General features: G+C 40.6%; 1 long non-coding RNA gene across 1 annotated transcript in view; it reads right to left on the bottom strand.

Moving 5' to 3' along the window:
- The window catches only part of LOC147574648 (uncharacterized), a 37198-nt gene extending 32509 nt beyond the window's left edge, over nt 1-4689 (bottom strand). The window contains exons 1-2 of the long non-coding RNA XR_015243378.1: nt 4429-4689; nt 4129-4331 (exon numbers count right to left, since the gene is read on the bottom strand). This is a non-coding gene — a long non-coding RNA (uncharacterized LOC147574648). The remainder of the gene's footprint in view (nt 1-4128; nt 4332-4428) is intronic.
- Nucleotides 4690-12434: the final 7745 nt, after the last annotated feature.

The raw sequence follows: 12434 nt of genomic DNA, 5'->3' as shown, positions 1-12434 counted from the left end.
CAGCAGTTAGAATGGCTATTACCAGGAAGACTAAGTAAGTGGTGGCAAAGGGTATGCTTGCATCCTCTTGATGGGAATGTACATTGGTGCAGTCACTATGGAAAACAGTATGGAGATTGCTCAGAAAATTAGAAATATAACTACCATATAATTCAGCAATCCCATTTCTTGTTATTTATCTGAAGGAAATGAACTCACTATCTCAAATAGATATGAGCACTACCACGTTCATTACAGCACTATTTACAACAGTCAAGATATGGAAACAACCTAAGGATCCATTGTTATATAAATGGATAACTATGTTGTCAGATATATATAGGTACATGCATACATATACATATAATGGAATATTATGCACCCATAAAAAGAAGAAAGTTCAGGTATTTGTGACAACATGGAACAGACTCTTAACTATAGAGAACAGATAGTTACTATAGGGGAGGTGGGTGGAGGGATGGGTGAGATAGGTGAAGGGGGATTAAGAGTACACATATCTTAGTGAGCACTGAGTAACACATGGAGTTGTTGAACCACTGTATTGTACACCTGAAACTAATATAACACTGTATGTTAACTATGTTAGAATTATTTAAGGCACAAACTTCCAGTTAGAAGATAAATAAGTTTTGGGAACGTAATGTGTGGCATGCTGACTACAAGTAACAATATTGTACATTTGAAAGTTACTAAGAAAGTAGATCTTAAAAATTCTCATCTCGGGGCGCCTGGGTGGCGCAGTCGGTTAAGCGTCCGACTTCAGCCAGGTCACGATCTCGCGGTCCGGGAGTTCGAGCCCCGCGTCAGGCTCTGGGCTGATGGCTCAGAGCCTGGAGCCTGTTTCCGATTCTGTGTCTCCCTCTCTCTCTGCCCCTCCCCCGTTCATGCTCTGTCTCTCTCTGTCCCAAAAATAAAAAAAAAAAATAAAAACGTTGAAAAAATTCTCATCTCAAGAAAAAAGAATAAAATCGTACCTGTGAGATGATGGATGTTAACTAAACTTATTTTGGTAATGATGTTACAATATATACATATATTAAATCATTATGCTGTTTACCTAAAGCTAATATTACATGTCAATTATATCTCAATTATAAAAACCGTACATATCCCACCTTACAGAAGATAGAAACAATAATGAAAAAACAGCAAGGAAGAGAAGCTGGGAGGAAATTTCTTGGTGTGATCACACCACCACTTCCCAAGGTACCACCCCTGAAGCTACAAAAGCTGTACAAACATCTGCCCTAGATAGAGACAAGTGGAGCATGTGGTCCTACAGTGAAACACAGCAACATTCTCATAAATGGGCAAAAACGGGATGGATGTGTATACAACTGATGTCTATTTTTGAAATAACTTGGCCCACCTGTGAGGATCCCATGTGTGAGTACCCCATGATGAGGCTCAAATTTGGTACACAGCTAAAGTAACCTTTTTTCAAACCACCAAGAGCACCTGTGAAACTCATCCCACACTCATGGAAGCACACTGATGCTCCTTACTACTGGCAATCAGGGGGAAGCTCAATCCCTAAGGCACAATAATCTGAGTAAAAAGGAATATACAACCGCTCACCAAACCAAACCTGTGTACAGCCTTAGCCACAGCAATATATACCTAAACAGACCTACTCGCATGCTGGACTTCATTCTGACAACTTGATTTAGGTGCACATAAGAATAATAGCTCTCCCATTGCCAAAGTCTCCTGTAAACTTCACTCATCGACGTGAACCTACTCCCCTCAACAAGAGCATTGAAATCCAATGAATCTGCGTGAGGCTAGCCACAGAAATGTGTGGGCAATGGTGGACTAAGCACAAAACCCATTTAGTTGACCCGGGTGCTGAGTATGAAGTTACCATCCATGACCATTAGACCGTAATTATATGCTCCTATTCACACCACCTGGAATCTCACTGAGCCACACAAACTCACCCCTCTCAGGAACATATAGCATACAGGGAGCAGAGGGAGTCTGGTGGACCTAAAAGAGTCAAACAGCCTCCCCATCATAAGCTTTCCCCCATCCAACACTGCAAAGTACTTTCTGTACTTGGATATGGCTTAAAATCCCATTAGAGTTTTTACTCAGCAAGGGAACCCCAAGTACTTGTGTTTACAAACCATGCCAGCCAAAATTCTCCAATGCCAAAATGAGTTCTCCCACCAGTCCCCTGGTGCTAACCACTCTAGAATCACCAATTCTGAGCACCAATTCTGAGGACACCAGGCGTGCAGGGCACCTCACAACAGGTAAAAGAAACAAACAGCTGTGTCCAAGGAATTATCCACAGAAACTAAATGGCCCAGGGACAGGAACTCTTGGCTGAATGTCCATGTACTTTAGGACCATAGTGTTACACAACTGCAAAGACTTAGATTTCTTATAAGCTATTAAAGAGGGGTGGGATCGTGCACTTGCTCACACATCTTGCTGTATGTGGGTTGGTAATCTTCATCAAGCTTTACAGATAGCCAGGGACATGTATCAATGGGACCAGAATGTCACTCTACTGACTAAACAGATCAAACAAGTCAAACTCTTCATTTCTGATCTATTCTCTGGGCTTTCCCTGCAGCTGGCTGTAAATGGGCTTTGAAATCTTGCTTTTGTAGGATAGGGGGTCCTTAGAGTGCTTTATCACTGGCTCCAAACTTGGGCATTATAAAGTAACACACAATTTCAATTGTAAAACGAACACGGAGCCAACAGAAGGAGTGTTAAGTGAATCAAAGACGCCCCATATATTGGCTCCTATGCTGTTTATTTCTTCACAGCAGGCTGAGACCTCTAGTTCATAACATACTACTATCAAGCTCAAATTTTTACATTTATGCTTTAAATATAGTCCAAATAAGCCCATTTAGAGCCCACCTGCTTTGCATACCTTGTGAAACCACACCTAACATCTGCTAGCTACAGACAAAGCAAACCTTGGGGCCATGAAAGACCCTACTATGCGGCTGCTCTTCAGAACATACGAATGTACCCAAATTCATTTGCTGTCATCTTAACCCCCAGTACCACAGAATGGGATTTTATTAGCAGCTAGGATCCTTAAGAACTAATTAAAGTAAAATAAAGTCATCAGGGTGGGCCCTAATCCGACCTGTCTCCTTATAAGAAGAGGAGATCAGGACACAGACACACACGTGGACGACCCTGTGAGGACTCCCTAGAAGATAGTCACCTGCAAGCCAAGGAGAGACCTCCAGAAAAACTTTCACTGCCGATACCTTGACCCCAGATCTCCAGAAATGAGAATAAATTTGTGTGTAAGCCACTTAATTTGTGGCACCTTGCTACAGCAGCCCAAGCAAACCAATGCACTTCCCATCTTGTTGCTGAGGAACACTGCCTAGACACCTAAGCCCCCGTCCAATACCCCTCCTTCCCAGGAGTTCCTTTGCCTTGTTCCCCCTTCTGGGCAGTAGTCCTGAGCCACTGCCTCTGGAAGGTTTTCTGTGAGGGACTCTGCCCCTCATGTAACCTATGAAAGCACCACCCTAATAAAGCTTACTGTGTGCTACTGCTGTCTGTGGTCATGTCTTTTCCTTGATCAGCCTTGGAATCCTCAAACTCACTACATTCTACCTTTAGATCTTTCTCATCTTTTTTGAATACACATATACACATTTCTGTTGCGTGTGCCTGTGATCTAGCTAAGCAGGTCATCTTATCTGAGCTTCAAGAGTAATGATACAGTCCATAACGCCATTTCTTAGCTCAGAAGCTCCAGTTGTTGCCTATTCCTAGAAATTCCATGTATTGAAACCCTACGATGCGTTAGACGTTGTGCTAACATCTATCTATATATACAGTATCACAAGAAGACATCACAACTATCTTCCAACTGAAGTATGGTTATTCCCATTGTACAGTTGAAAACCGAGACAACTTAAGGTACACAGAGAGTATTGAAGTGTTAGCTAATTTACCTAGTATCAAATAGCAATATCTGGCAGAATTCATGTCTGTTTGACAGCAGAGGCTAAACAGGTAATAAAGACATACAACTCAATCCCAAAGGCTTTCAAGAAGTAGGCTGCATTTGCTCTGCAGTCACCCAGAAAATACATCACAAGAGGCTGCTAAGAATATACATACTTGAATAACATTTACCTTTAAACGTGTGAGGGGCACCTGGGTGGCTCAGTTGGTTAAGAGTCCAACTTCAGCTCAGGTCATGATCTCACAGTTCATGAGTTCAAGCCCTGCATCAGGCTCTGTGCTGACAGCTTGGCGCCTGGAGCCTGCTTTGGATTCTGTGTCTCCCTCTCTCTCTGTCCCTCCTCTGTTCATGCTCTGTCTCTGTCTCTCTCTCTCTAAAAAAAAAAAAAGATAAACATTGAAAAAAAATTTAAAACATGTGATTGGTAAGTCATGGATGAAAAGAAAATGTATCCAAGCCTCTAAAGTCACCTAGGTATGCATTCTGATTGCTGGATCCTTTCTCTGTGCTGTAGACACCTTCTGAAGTAGTGCTGTGTTAAGTAGCTGACAGGTGGAAGAGGCTTTGGAGATGGTCCAGTCCAGTTCTCACATTACAACCTTGCAAAATCTAAGGCCTGAGGATGGAAACAGACTTGCCTAGAAACCTAGGATGTTAGTAAAAGAACTAGGAATAAAACCAGAGCTCTATTACACAGGAATAATTAAAACAGAATCAATTACAATACTAGCTATTACTATGTTGAGGGTGTCTGCAATATGCCCTGTATATACAGTATCTTATTTAACCCTTAAAGCAATCTTTTAATGGAGGTGTTATTTCCATCTTGAATGAGAGAAAGGAGTTTCTAAGTCCAGAATCACACAATACATGGCAAAGAAATTTGAATCAAGTTCTTTTATAGATTCAAGATTTTATGCTTTTCCTAATTTTTGCCTCAACTTTTATTCATGCTATTAAACTACAGGAAAATAACAGTTATATCAATGATAAAAGAACAAAAGGCAAATATATGATGCATTCCACGATCAATATAACAAAGATCTCTACAATAGCTAAGCTTTATTCTTGTCTCAAGGAAAGTTTGAATGGAAATAGCATATGCACTGCATGTTACCACTTCCAGTTGTAAAGTTATGGGAATTGTAGGATCATCTAGAAACAAGAAGGCCTTATTCTTTTTTGTAGGTGATATCTGTTGACTCCCTTGTAGACATTCCACTTGGATCTTCCACTGTATAGTCTTTTTTCTCCACCTTGTCTCAGTGGTTCCTTGTACTGCTTTCTTGGGTCACACAGAGATAACATGGGACACAGATGTGTTTTATATTGAGGCTTTTCCATAAGCTCTTCACCTATAGTGGCACCGGTCACCAGAAGGGCAGTCAAGCAAAATAGCCAGTTGTCTTGTGAAGCTTTCCCAAAAACTTCCTCAGGGCTGCTTTTTCTTTATCAATCTCCCTGAACCGGATATTTAAAGCCTTTTGGAGTTTCTGAATGTGGAGTCTAGTCCTCTTCTCCTCTCCAAGGTTGTTCACAAGGGCCTTCCTCAGGTACATGGGATCTCCTATTTTCAAGGTGCTCTTCTGTACTGGGTAGCCCATTCCACCCATTGTGAAACTTTGGCAGAGGAAGGTCAAGACAGGAGAGTGAGGCTTCCTGTAAATGTCTCAGTAAAATGAGTCTCCTACAGTTTGGAATATTAGAACCATGACACCATGGGAACAAGAGTCACAGAATCTTGGGGATGAGTGGCATCAGAGATCCATGTGCTTAACCTGAACTTTTGTGTCTGCCTATCAGAGGAAGTTTCTAAGTTTACATACACTCTTAGTTTAGAAACAGAGATGAGTGTTTCAACACACCAGAGTGGCATCAGGATGGCTACCGCTGTTTTGTGGTTACACGTAGGTTGAATGGTAAGTGCCTTTGGACACCCATATGCAGGACAAGAATGTTTACAGATAGAGAAAAATAGAAAGTAGAGTCCATAATTCAGATTAGTTTTAGAAGCTTCATTCCTTATGTGTTCCCCTGAAGGTGCTAAATGTTTAGATTCTCTCATTTGTCTAGGTATTGGATTAGACTTAAAAGGCAGAAACTTCCTCATGAAGTATCTACTTTTCATACAAGAAGGAACAGGAAACAAGAAAATATACATGTTATCTATCACATGTGCAAAAAAAAAAAAAAACCCTAAAGAAAATACAAACTAAAAACCAATGAGATGACAGAGCTGGGAAGGGACAAGGGGCTAAGACGAGGAAATGGAAATAGGGTTGAAGGAACAGAGAGAGGAGCACTTGGGTATATCTTTTGTCAGTTAAGTGTCTGACTCTCCATTTCAGCTCAGGTCATGATCTCACTGTTCGTGAGATCAAACCCCGCGTTGGGCTCTGTGCTAACAGTGCAGAGCCTGCTTGGGATTCTCTCTCTCTCCTGCTCTCTCTCTCTCTCTCTGTCTCTCCCCACACATGTGCTTGCACTGTCAAAATAAACAAACAAACAAACAAACAAACATTAAAAAAAGAAACTACAAACAAAGCAAAGGAGGAAGGCTATAATGTACTCTGCTGCTGGAGTGGAATTGAAGATATCAGTAGGACATGGTTCTAGGAGTCCATGTGGATTCATGGTTCTATGAATCAGTACAAATTCATAGTTCTATGAATCAGATTAATCTACAGTTCTATAAATCAGTATGAATTCTTGTGAAGAGTGGACCATTAGAAACTCTGGTCTTCAAAGATGACTTAAAGACTTTGTAACTCTCCCCAACATGGTTTGGGCTCCATTTATTCCTGAACTCAAAATTCCTTCTGGAAAGGACAGATAACAGGTTTTATGGCTCTGTTTTTAGATTTTAGCTAGGACTTTATTAATTTATTTTAAAGTTAGCTAACATACAGCATACCTGGCATCAGGAGTAGAACCCAGGATTCATCTCTCACATGACACCCAATGCTCAACCCGAAAAGTGCCCTCCTTAATGCCATTGTCCATTTAACCCACCCTCCCGTTAAGTTTCTTAGATTCCACATGAGTGAAGTCATATGGTATCTCTTTCTCTGACTTATTTCACTTAGCATAATATCCTCCAGTTCCATCCACGTTGTTGCAAATTATAAGATTTCATTCTTTTTCAGCGCCAAGTAGTATTCCATTGTATATATAAACCACATCTTCTTTATCCATTCATCAGTTGATGGACATTTGGGCTATTTCCATAATTTGGCTATTGTTGATAGAGCTGCTATAAACAAAATCTTTGATGATATTACTTTATTCCTTTTAGCTTCGTTAAGAGCAGATACATGTATATTTGTTCCAGTCCTCTTTAATAACGGGCAGGAAAACTGACCAATGTGGAATGTTTCTAATTAACAGGAAAGCACATTCTTCTTCTAACAAGAGAACTTTACTAATTTTCAACTTTCAACTGTAGCCTTTGGAAATCATCAATAGGTTTAGCAAAACTTGTTTGTATTATCAACTAACTACTAATGAGTACAAATACTGATAGCCCAATCAGACCCCACTTTAAGGGAGTCTGATGGGCCCACACTTTTGGAAGCAAGGAGCAAAGGGATCTTTACAAACATGACATACCAGAAGAGATTATCACATTGGCAAGAAGCGTAGAAGTGATCTTTTGGTAGAGAAGATTTGGACAAGACACTGCTTTCCAATAACTCAAGGACTATCATGAAAACTGCATGTATGCTGACAGGAAAACTAGTGTTGGCTGGCAGAGATGGAAGATTACAGCTCAGGATAATGAGCAACTCTCCCAGCATCTGGAGGTGACCATTAATAACATATTTGCCACTAGAGATGTTCAGGAAAAATCATTATAAGGGTGTCATACACAGCAATCACTCACATTGTATTTTCGAATATATCTCTAAGAGGTCTTCTATATCTGAAATAAGGATGATAATGATCAGCACACCTTCATTTACAACAACCCAGCATCAGGAAAGGATTACTGTTGCTATTTTACATGTGAGGAAACTGAAGCTCAGAGAGTCGAACTCTGTCCAAAATGGACCTCTAACCTTATGTGACTCCCTGCAGCCATTATCTCATCTGCAGAGCCAGCAGCATACATAGAGATGTGAACTCAAGAAGGCACTTCTGGGTACACAGATGCAAGCAGCACATGAACCAATGCATACATTCATGAACTAGGACACGTAAAAACACATGGGTGCACAAACACACAGTCTAGGGCAGGGCTGTCCCGTAGAAGTTTCTGTAATAATGAAAATGTTCTATATCTGTGCTGTCCAATACAGCAGCCACTACCATATATGGATTGAACACTTTGAAATGTGGCTGGTGTGACCGAGAAACTAAATTTTAAATTTTAATTTTAATTAAACTTAAATTCAAATAGCCCCATGTGACTTGTGGTTATCGTACTGGACAACACAGGTCCAGACTTACAGGTGATGAAACGTGCATGTCCTTAGGTCTGTGACATGCTGGAGACTAGCACTTATACAGAGTCCCTTGTGCCTTCATGCAGTCACAACCAAACAGACATACTGCACTCTTCCACCCCTCAATCCCTCAGGTGTGCATGCACAGAAACATGCGTGCACCCACGTTAACACATGGGCAGACAGCAGCATCATTCCTTCACTGGAAGCCACTCCCTCCACTCCACTGAGGGTAGAGGAGGCAGGCCATCCTAGGACAGGCATTCCTGCAGGACCGTCTTGGACTAGAAGAGAGGCGTGAAAGTGCTTACAGAGCGAACGTGTGCTTTAGAAGCTGTTCTGTGCAAGTTAAAGGGAGAGGATGGCTAATGCTTTAACAACTGTGTGCTGTCACTTGTGTCGAGCTGGCATTTTCTGTAGTCCTCACAGGCTCCTCAAACCCTGGAGTATCTCCCTTGTAATGTGTGTTCATTAAGCAGGACCTAAACTATACAGGTTTTACTACCGCCAACAGTGAATGGGTAGTGTGCCCCCAGCATGTCCCAGTGCCTCTCTGGCCGGCGCGTGGTCCTGCATCTCTTCTGACCACTAAACCCTCTGTGTCTGCTTGTGCTCACTCTACCCCTACTCATCCCACATTCCACAGTCCCTGCAGCCTGACCACCAAGCCCTCTGTCAGTCAGAGCTGCTATGATAGGGGTCAAAGTCCAGCTTTAGGAGAATGGGGGGACTTCATACAAAGTTTCAGAAGTCGCCATAAGGTCTGGTAAGAAGGAACATCAGAAGTGTGTGTATGATCCCAGCCTGTCCTGGACCAGGGCTAAACAGACCTCACATGATTCTTGCTGGAGGCAGGCCAGGGGGATCAGATACCACCTGGGGGATGGTGGAGGATGAGGAATCTAACCAGATACCAAGGGTGGGGACTCCAGCTGAACTGACTTAGCAGGACTCTTGCTAAAACTGAACAGTGCAGAGAACTCAGAAGAAGCTGGTTGGAAAACTTCATAAAGGCCTGAGCAGAATCTTCCCAGGACAGAATCTCTGTCAAGGGGAAGGAGCACTTCATTCTCATCCCCTCAAGATACCTGAGGACGTTTCTCAGCTGACTTAAGATCACAAATCTCCTGGTCAATGTGTCTGGGCACTCCTAAATGCCAGAGCCCATTAGCATACTATGAGTCTGCTCAAAACCCCCTCAAAACCACTGTTGCAAAATCAGGATGCTGCCATCACTGTTCTCCTGGATGCTGATCCCAGCCCACCTGACGCTGACTGCAATGCCTGAGAAAGGGTGGTCAGCACTCACAACAGGGGCCACTCAGGAGCTAATAGGTGAACACCCAAAGAAAGAAAAAGGGGGGGGGGGACAATTGGGGACAGACAGGTAAAAATGAAAGAAAAACAAAAGAAAAATCCTACACACCTAAAGTTCTAAGTCATTCTAAAAGATTTTGTTTATAAAAATAAAAATGAATGTTAGAAAAACCTACCACATGCCTATGCTCAGCTGGGTCACTCTGGGGTTTGGACTTGAATACATGAATGATATGGCAGGGCATCATTGCACTGTCAATCTCAGGAGTGACTGAGATAATTAAGGCACCCAAGGCATAGCTCTGCCAGAAGTCCTAAGACCTCTTGGATTTGAAAGGCTCTCTGGTCCATCAGTTATGAGAGAGGATTTTTACGTTAAAATGGCATTCTGTTTATGCTGAGGCTATTCATACAACGTCACAATTCTCTATTCTCTAAAACTACTCAATTGGCAGATAAGTGGAAAAACCAAAACTGATTATTTTCTTTGTCCAAAACTGTCTTCAAGTTTTAAATCTGTATAATTTTCAGAACACTTATAATTATTCTACAGAACATGAAACAAGAAAACTAATTTTTTTATTGCCTTGATATTTGTATTATCAGGTATCTAAGACCCAAACAAAAATGTAGGCCAGATATACAAATCTGTGAAATTTTAAGCGATATTTAGGGAGCTGCAGTTAGAAATGCACATTCCACTTCATAAAGTCTAGCTGATCTAATGAACCTTTCTTGGGTCTCATGGATGTACAGGCCTATATTTTTATGATAGTTAGGCCTGCTGTATTATTTTATAAGATTTCTCTCTTGCCATTTTAAATGTTTACAAAGTTGATCACGTTTCCCAGGTGGGATCCTCGCAACTTTCCTGTAGGTGAGTTACAAGACATGTTCACATCATCCCCATGCCACCTGCCAGCAGCTGAGTGGCGGTGAGAGTGGGAGTGTGCCACCTCCGTACTGCTTTCCACAGTGGCTTCACCAATTTACAACCCTACTAACAGTGCATGAGGGTTCTCTCTTCTCCACATCCTTACCAGCACTTGTTATTTCTCAGACAAAATAGAGTTTAAATAAACAGTTACAAGAGATAGTGAAGAACATAATACATTAATAAACAGTTCAACACAGCAAAATAAAACAATTGTAAACATCTATGCACCTAATAAGAGACCATCAGAGTATATGAAGCAAAAACTGACAGAACTGAAGGGAGAAATAGTCCTACAATAATAGTTGGAGACATCAACATCCCTCTCACAATAATGCATGAAACCGCCAGATGGAACATAAGGAATCAGAAGACTTAAACAACATAATAAACCAACTGAATCTAACATATACAGAGCACTCTACCCAACAACAAATGCATACACATTTTTCCTCAAGTGTTCACGGGGCATATTCTAGGATAGGCCCTATGTTAGGAACAAAATTAAGTCTTGAGATTTAAAGAAACAGACATCATACAATGTATCTACTCTAACCACAGTGGGATGAAGACAGAAATCAGTAACATAAAAAATGAAAACTTCACAAAATTGTGTAAATTAAACAGTTTTAAACAACCAGTGGATAAAGAAGAAATCACAAGAGAAATTAGATAATACTTAGCTGTGAATGAAAATGAAGATACAACACACCAAAACTTACGGCATACAATGAAAACAGTGCTTAAGGGGTAAATCTCTAACTATGAACACATTAAAAAACAAAAGAGATCTCAAACCAACAACCTAAATTTACAACTTAAGGAACTAGAAAAAGAAAAGAGGGTGCCAAGATGGCTCAGTCGATTAAGCATTCAACTCTTGGTTTTGGCTAAAGTCATGATCTCACAGTTCATGAATTCAAGCCCCACGTTGGACTCTGTGCTCACAGCGCACAGCCTGCTTGGGATTCTCTCTCTCCCTCACTCTCTACCCCTCCTAAGTACATAAACAAACATTAAAAAAAAGAACAAACTAAACCCAAGCTATCAGAAGGAAGGAAATGATAAAGAAAAGAGATAAATGAAATAGAGAATAAAAAAATTATCAATGAAACTGAAAACTAGTTCTTTGAAAAAAATCAACAAAATTGACAAGCATTTAGCTAGGTGGACTAAGAAAAAAAGAGAACACTCAAATAATCAGAAATAATAATCAGAAATGAAAGTGGGGACAATAAGAACGACCTTACAGAAATAAAAAGGATTGTAAGAGAATAAAGGAACAATTGTACACAAAAAATTTGGATAAGTCATGTGAAATGCACAAATTCTTATAAACACAAGACATATCAAAACAAAATCATGAAGAAACAAACAATCTGAATAGATCTATAACTAGTAAGGATATTTAATTACTAATAAAAAAATACCCAACAAAGGAAACCCTGGACCTGATGGCTTCAATTGTGAATTTCACTAGACATTGAAAGAATAATCAATCCTTCTCAAACTTTTCTAAATAATTGAAGAGGAGGGAATACTTCCTAACTCACTCTGTGAGGTCAACATAACCCTGATACCAAAGCCAGAAAAGCCACCAGAAGAAAACTGAGACTAGTATCTTTCATAAACACTTAATAATCTCAACATAATAGCAAACAGAATTCAACAGCATATTGAAAGGATTATACAGCATGACTAAGTGGGATTTATTCCTGTAATGCAAGGATGGTTCAACATAGAAAATTCAATCAACACACCATATTAACAGAATGAAGAA

The sequence above is a fragment of the Puma concolor genome, chromosome D4 (genome assembly GCF_028749965.1).
Source record: "Puma concolor isolate L17-30 chromosome D4, mPumCon1.1.hap2, whole genome shotgun sequence".
Classification (NCBI taxonomy): Eukaryota; Metazoa; Chordata; class Mammalia; order Carnivora; family Felidae; genus Puma; species Puma concolor.
The sequence above is the reverse complement of the archived record's forward strand: the minus strand, read 5'-3'. Positions and strand labels throughout refer to the sequence as shown.